Genomic DNA, 7,500 nt, shown 5'->3' with positions numbered 1-7,500 from the left:
TATAAGTTACCCTATGTTCCTGTTTTTTCTGGAAAAAGGTATTCACTACACCAATTTCCATCCCTTTTGCAAAATCTACCACCATCTGTCCCTCTGCATTCCTATCCTGGATACCATATCTGCCCATCACTTCTTCATCCCCTCTATTGCCTTCACCAACATGTCCATTGAAGTCTGCACCAATTACCACTCTCTCATTTCTGGGAATATTCTGCATCACTTCATCCAACTCATTCCAGAACTTCTCCTTCTCTTCAGATTCACATCCCACCTGTGGCGCATAGCCACTAACAACACTGAGCATCACACCTTCAATTTCCAATTTCAGACTCATAAGTCTATCTGACATTCTTTTCACCTCTAGGACGTTCCTTACAAACTCCTCCTTCAAGATAACTCCTACTCCATTTCTCTTCTTGTCAGCACCATAATAGTATAACTTAAAGCCTGCTCCTAAGCTTCTAGCCTTACTACCCTTCCACCTGGTCTCCTGGACACACAGTATATCCAGCTTCCTTCTCTGCATCGTGTCCATCAACTCTCTACCTTTTCCTGTCATAGTCCCAATATTCAAAGTCCCTACTCTCAGTCCCAGGCTCTTTCCTTTCCTCCTCTCTCTCTGCTTCCGAACACGCACTCCTCCTCTTCTTCTTGTTCTTGTTCTTCGACCCACGGTAGCCCAATTTCCATTAGTACCCTGTAGGTCATCAGTACCAATGGCGGTCGTTGTTAACCCGGTCCGCGACCGATCCGGTAAGGTATAGTTATGGTTGACTCGCATGTTTGGTTTTGCCAAACGTTTTACGCCGGATGCCCCTCCTGACGCAACCCTCTGCATTTATCCGGGCTTGGGACCGGCACAGCTCATCACACATGTCTTTATGATTTTCAGTCCATGCCTCAGCCGGCCTGAAGCTCCATTGATGCGCATGTGCGGATGCCTCTATCTAGCGGACATAAAATAAAGACAATCATTCAAATGTGAATGAGTCGGCGTGATGCGCCGGGATGTGTGGAGCTCAGGGAGCTTCACGAGTGAGGGAGTTAAGTTAGGGCGGGGGTGCAAGTAGGCTCTAGGATTCCCCGAGTCGGGGCGAGCGATGGGTTTAGAGGCGTATTGCATTGAAGATAATGGCCGCATATCCTTCTTGGACTTTTCTAAAGCCTTTGACTCGGTCGAACATCCATTTATCATAGCAACGCTCGAACATTTTGGATTTGGTTAAATATTCAGGATTGTGATCCGTGGGCTCTATGAGAATATTCATTGCTATGTCACCCTGCCAAGCGGCACCACTCCGAGCTTCCATGTTGATGTGGGAATCCCCCAAGGTTGCCCCATCTCACCCTATTTATTTATAATTGCTACCGAAATGCTAGCCGTTTATGTTGAAAATAGCAACGATATCCAAAAGTTAGACGTGCTGGGGACAGAAATTGTTATTAGCCTGCTGGCGGATGACACAACCTTAGTTTTGAAAAATGAACATCAAGTCCCAATAAGTGCTGAAAAAAACCAAAACATTCTCCAGGGCTTCAGGATTGTCATTAAACTTTAAGAAATGCAAACTTCTTGCGCTGCATGACTCGCCACTAAAGGAAATCAGTGATGTTTCTATGAAATCAGAAATAAAATACTTGAGCATTTTCCTATCCAAGGACCAAACGTTAAATCAATCCAGGAACATTGAATCTAAACTGAATCAAAGTAAAGCTTAATTCTAATATATGGCTCCAGAGAGATTTATCAATATTAGGCCGGATATATTTGACTAAAATGGATGTGTTTATCCAGATGTATATACCCAGCGTATTCCAATGCTGCTCCAAATCAACTCGTAAAATCTGTTAACCAAATCAATTTCAACTTTATCTGGAGGAACAGACCACACCATCTAAGAAAAATCACATATGGTGAAAGAAACAAGTGAAGGAGGGCTGAAAGTGATAGAGTTGGACTGCTTGAATGGGACATTGAAGGTGAACTGGTTGAAATCCTGGATCAAACCTCATCATTCTTTCTGCTATTGTACTCCAAACTACTTATTCAACAAAGTCGGCGGCCTAAGTCTTCTGCTTATCTCTGACTTGGATATCAACAAGATTCCTGTCAAATGTTCAGAGTTCCATAAACAAATATTATTATACTGGAAAATGATATATGTACACAATTTCTCACCACACAGTATAATAGTTTGGAACAATCGATATGTACTGCATGGCAACAAACCTCTGTTTTACAAGGAATGCTTTGAGAAAGGTATATGGTCAATAATTGACTTGATGGATGACACTGGCAGTCCTCTAGACAATGAGCAGTTCTGTACTACACACAGATTCAAGCCTCCCATATTAGAGTTGCTAAAGTTACGAAACGCACTGCCTCGACAATTTGTATTCCTGACCAAAAATATAATGACGCACCGAACCGTACAACCACAGTTACCCCGACTATCACTCCAGGGAATCTCAATTGTGGACAGAAAGCGCAGCAACTCCTTTATTAGGAAATGTTTCACAGGAAACTTATTCCCTGAACGTCAAAAAAAAAAAAAAGGATATTTTAAATAAATTTGATGAGGAATCGATTGCCACGCTGCGAACTATGTATCTGACTCTACCCATACCCCCAAGGCAAAAGAGACCCACTTCAAAATTATGACTGACATCTACCCATCTAAGGAATTATCGAGGGTACGCTTTAATTTTGAAGATAATATTTGTACATTTTGTGAAGACAACATTGAAACCACTGACCATATATTTTTTCTCCTTCTCATTCCATCGTCACCAGTTTCCTTCTCAAAAGATGATATAACATTCTGTTTACTTATAAGCAACATAACAGATGAACTCTGTGTCAATGTTCTTTTAGGCCTGGCCAAGTTCTTCATTCACAAGAACAGAATGCAAAAATGCTCCCCAAATTTTAATGTCTTCATAAACGATTTTGAATTATAAAAAAAAAAAAAAAATCCTTAAAACTTATGGAAAAATCCAAAAACTAAAAACTATAGTTACCCATGTCTGAGGTTCCTTTTTTTTTGGAAAAAAAAACAAAAAAACAACTTAATTACATGTTACATTCCCCTTGCAATTTTATTTTTTTTTTCGTTTTAATTTCTTATTTGTCTATCTATTGATTTAATTACTTCCTTTTAATTTCTTTTTGTGTCTCGCACTGTAAATTTCTCACAAACCTGTAACACTATTAACTTCTCATTACATACAGAACAAATGTCCTCATGTCCGTTGCTTCCTCATTCTGGTTGTTTCATTGACATTCAGTTCTACCTTGCTATGTTTATTTGTACATTTGTATATTTGGGTGTACTATTTATGTTCAATTAAAAACAGTTTGATGTCTGAGATTCCTTGTGAACCGCCAACTTAATTACATGTTATATTCCCCTCACATTTTTTTTTTTCGTTTTTAATTTTATTTTTCTATCTATTTATTTAATTATATCCTTTTAATTTTCTTTTTTTGTCTAGCATTAAAAATTTCTCGCAAACCGTTAACACTATTAACTTCTGATTACTTACAGAACGAATGCGCTTATGCCCCCCCACCCCACCCGCTTTTTCCGTACGGTGGCAGACACTGAGATCGAAAGCAAATGGGTGTCATTGAAATGCAGTAACAGGGTGATAACAGCCGTGTTCGAAGTGTGTAGGGGCTTATAGGAGAGCAGAAGCACGTCACGCAATTCACCTGAGTTCGGAGGATCGGGAGTACCAGGGCCCATAGCGGAGAAGCGGAAGAGCGGAGTTATGTGTCTCTTCTCAAAGGCCGGGAAGCTGGGGGGCAGCAGGACCCCTTAGACCGGCTAATGTGAGCCTTCTCCGGACATAGATCACCCGGACTTATGACTGGAGCTCCCGGACCTCTGGGCACACACATATGTGAATGAGTGGATGAGCTAATGCTGGTTTGGTTGTGGATACGTTTCGGCCAATGCTATTAGCACAGCTATGATGAGTTCAGGTGTGTCTGTGTGTGTTTGTGTGTTTGTGTGTGTGAATGTGTGTGTGTGTGTGTGTGTGTGTGTGTGTGTGTGTGTGGGTGTGTGTGTGTGTGTGTGTGCGTGTGTTTATTTGTGTTTGAGAGTTTGTTTTGGTGGGTTGGGGGGGGTTCCCGCGGACAGGGAGTACCAGGGCCTTGAGCGGAAGAGGTGAGGAGCGGAGGAGAGCAGAAGCCCGGACCGTTTTTCGCTTGTGTCCAGCGGTTCGGGAGTTCCAGGGCCCGAAACGGAGGAGCGGAGGAGCGGAGGAGCGGAGGAGCGGAGGAGCGGTGGAGCGGAGGACGGCAAAAGCCCTGTCCGCAATTCGCCTGAGTCCGGCGGATCGGTAGTACCTGGTTCTGCAGCGGAGGAGCGGAGGAGCAGAGGAGCGGAGAAGATGTTTCTCTTCTCAGAGGCGGCGGGGGGGGGGGGTGGACCCCTTACCCTTATCCCCCCCGGACATTTGAGTGGAGCTCCCGGACCTCCGGGCACGCACATGCGAATGACTGGATCACAGGGAGTGCCAGGGCCTGGAGCGGATGAGCAGAGGAGAGGCGGAGGGCAGAAGCCCGGCCCTGTTCAAGAGTTCCAGGGTCCAAAGCGGGGGAGCGAAGAAGCGGAGGAGGGGAGGAGAGCAGAAGAGCAAAAAACTGGCCCGGAATTCACCAAAGACCCGCGGATCGGGAGTTCCAGGGCCCGGAGCGGAAGAGCGGAGGAGAGGAGGAGCGGAGCAAAGCGGAAGCCCGTCTTAACAAGGAAATTACAGATGAGGCTATAATTTCCAATGAAAACTTTAAATTCTATAGCCACCTATACACTTCGACATTGTCAAAAAGAGATTGTGATTCCTTTCCAACAAATATTCCTCAATATATCCCAAAAATAAACAACAACAAACAATATATGTTTGTTTATATATGTTTATATATAAACAACAAAAAATATACAGTTCGATGTTTGAGATTCCTTGTGAATCGCCAACTTAATTACATGTTGTATTCCCCTTGCATTTTTTTTTTTTGGTTTTAATTTCATTTGTCTATCTATTTATTTAATTATTTCCTTTTAATTTCTTTTTTTGTCTAGCAATGTAAATTTCTCACAAACCGTTAACACTACTAACTTCTGATTACATACAGAACGAATGTCCTGATGTCCTTTGCTTCCTCATGCCTGGTTGTTTCATTGACATTCAGTTCTACCTTGCCATGTTTATTTGTACATTTGTGTGTACTATTTATGTTCAATTAAAAAAAAAAAAAAAAAAAGACTGAGAGGCTGAGAAAATCTCCATGTCTCTCTCTCTCCCCCCCTTAATGCCCCCCCGCTTTTTCCGTACGTTGGCAGACACTGAGATCTAAAGCAAATGGGTGTCATCGTAATGCAGTAACAGGGTGATAAAGGCCATGTTAGAAGTGTGTATGGGCTTATTTTACAGGCTTTCCCCTGGTACTCCATGGATTACCAGGGGCGTTTCTGCCGTGAAGCTGAAAGGAGCTGTTTCGGTGTTCCTGTTTATAAATCCACTCAGCAATGAGGTGAAAAGCACATCGGTATCGATATAATTCGGTAACAGGGCGATAACATCCATGTATTCCGCTCTGGGCCCTGGTACTCCTCGGGGGGTGAACGCAGGGCCGAACTAGTCCTGGTACTCCATGGAGTACCAGAGGCCCGCCGCAGTGAGAGTAAATGGAGCAATTTGGGTGTTCAATTGTAAAATGCGGCCTAAAATCCGTGTGGAAAGCAAACGAGTGTTGTTTTAAGACAGTGTGAGGGTGACAGCAATCTCTCCAAGAAGCTTTCTTGGGTTATTTCTGAGGTTTCTCAATGCACTCCTAATGGGAGAGAAGGTAAAGCCCATAAAGCCCACGGGCTTTTCCTTTGTCCGCGCTGCAAGGGACTTTACTCGTTTTTTCGAGGGGACATCCCGCGGGATAGTGTTGGAGTGGCCGTCTAGGAGGAGGGTTTGATTTTCTCCCCTGACGCGTGGTGGTTGATTGTCGTCGAGTCGGCACACGTGACCCGCCGTAGGAGGGCCCCCGCCGGCCGGCCTCGCGGCGGCGTTCGGGTGGACGGCTCCTCCGCTCTCGCGGGTCCGCCCCGACCGTCCGGGGGGCAGGCTGCCCCCGGGCGCGACTCGTTGGCGGTGAGACCGAGACGCCCCGTCACTCCCGGGCGTGCTCCCACGGATCACGGCTGCGGCGGCGTTTCCGACAAACGCGCAATTTCTCGAACCCCAGCGAGAGAGAAGCAAGGTCAGGGGGTCGGCTGCGGCGGAGGTGGCTGCCGGAGCCTTCCGCGCGCGGGTAGGGGCGGAGCGAAGTGGAGAGGAGCCGAGCCGCGGCAGGAGGTATGCGAAGAGAAGGCCGCCGCCGCCGCACAGGAGCCCTCAGGCTCCGAGAGCGATCCTACCTGGTTGATCCTGCCAGTAGCATATGCTTGTCTCAAAGATTAAGCCATGCAAGTCTAAGTACACACGGCTGGTACAGTGAAACTGCGACTGGCTCATTAAATCAGTTATGGTTCCTTTGATTGCTCCTCACGTTACTTGGACAACTGTGGCAATTCTAGAGCTAATACATGCCGCCGAGCGCTGACCCTGGCGGGGATGCGTGCATTTATCAGACCCAAAACCCATGCGGGGAGTTCCCCGTTCGCGCGTGAACATATGTTGGTGTACATGATATTCTGTGTTTTTTTTCCTTACGGCGCCGCTCCCAGCCCCTTACGTTCTGTCTATCTCTACCGGGTTTTGGACTGCCTAGCTGGGCTCTTTTATTTCCCAATTGTTTAATTACATCTAATGCTAGTGACTCAATTAAGTCTGGAGTGTGGTCTACTTCCCTCACCAATTCCGCGATGGCCCTCCCCTCTGTCTCATTCTCTAAGTCCCCCCGCTGGAATATAGTTTTCCTTAGCCTATCTCTGACTACTGGATTAACTCTATTTATTGCTAAATTAATAGGATCTTGGAGGTCCTGTGGCCTCTGCTGCGAATTTTTGCTAATTTTGCTTGTTGGTAAAAGTCTTTATTTTATTTCTAACCTGTTCTGCTGTCTTCCCAGTTCCTAGTTCTTCTGCTATGCGTTTATTTGCAATTGGGGCTGGAGTACCTTTGTACTTCCTGCACAACTCTATCAGGCTATGAGTGTCGTCCACACTCCAGAGCTTGGTACCTTTAATATCATTTTGCGTCAGATTAGTCTGCGCAATCTTCATCTGGTTGTACTCCACCGCGTGGCGGTGTCTGACGTGCTGTGTCAGACCAACATTAGTGCCCAAACAAGCTTGGCAAAAATGACATACGAATTTTCCCTCATTTGTTACCCCTGCTGGCCCCCCGCATTTGGGGACACGGCAGGCTATCGAGTGGCCGTTCTCACTGGACCGTCCACATGCTTGGCAATTGTATTTTACTTGAATTTGGGCATGTCGATTAGCAAAATGCTTTGCAAACATCCTCACCCCGCCAATTTGTACGCCACACAGGGGA

Source organism: Fistularia commersonii, unplaced genomic scaffold (genome assembly GCF_037954325.1).
Source record: "Fistularia commersonii isolate RoL2024-O1a breed Wild unplaced genomic scaffold, RoL_Fcom_v1.0 HiC_scaffold_39, whole genome shotgun sequence".
NCBI lineage: Eukaryota > Metazoa > Chordata > Actinopteri > Syngnathiformes > Fistulariidae > Fistularia > Fistularia commersonii.
This window is presented reverse-complemented; position numbering follows the sequence as displayed.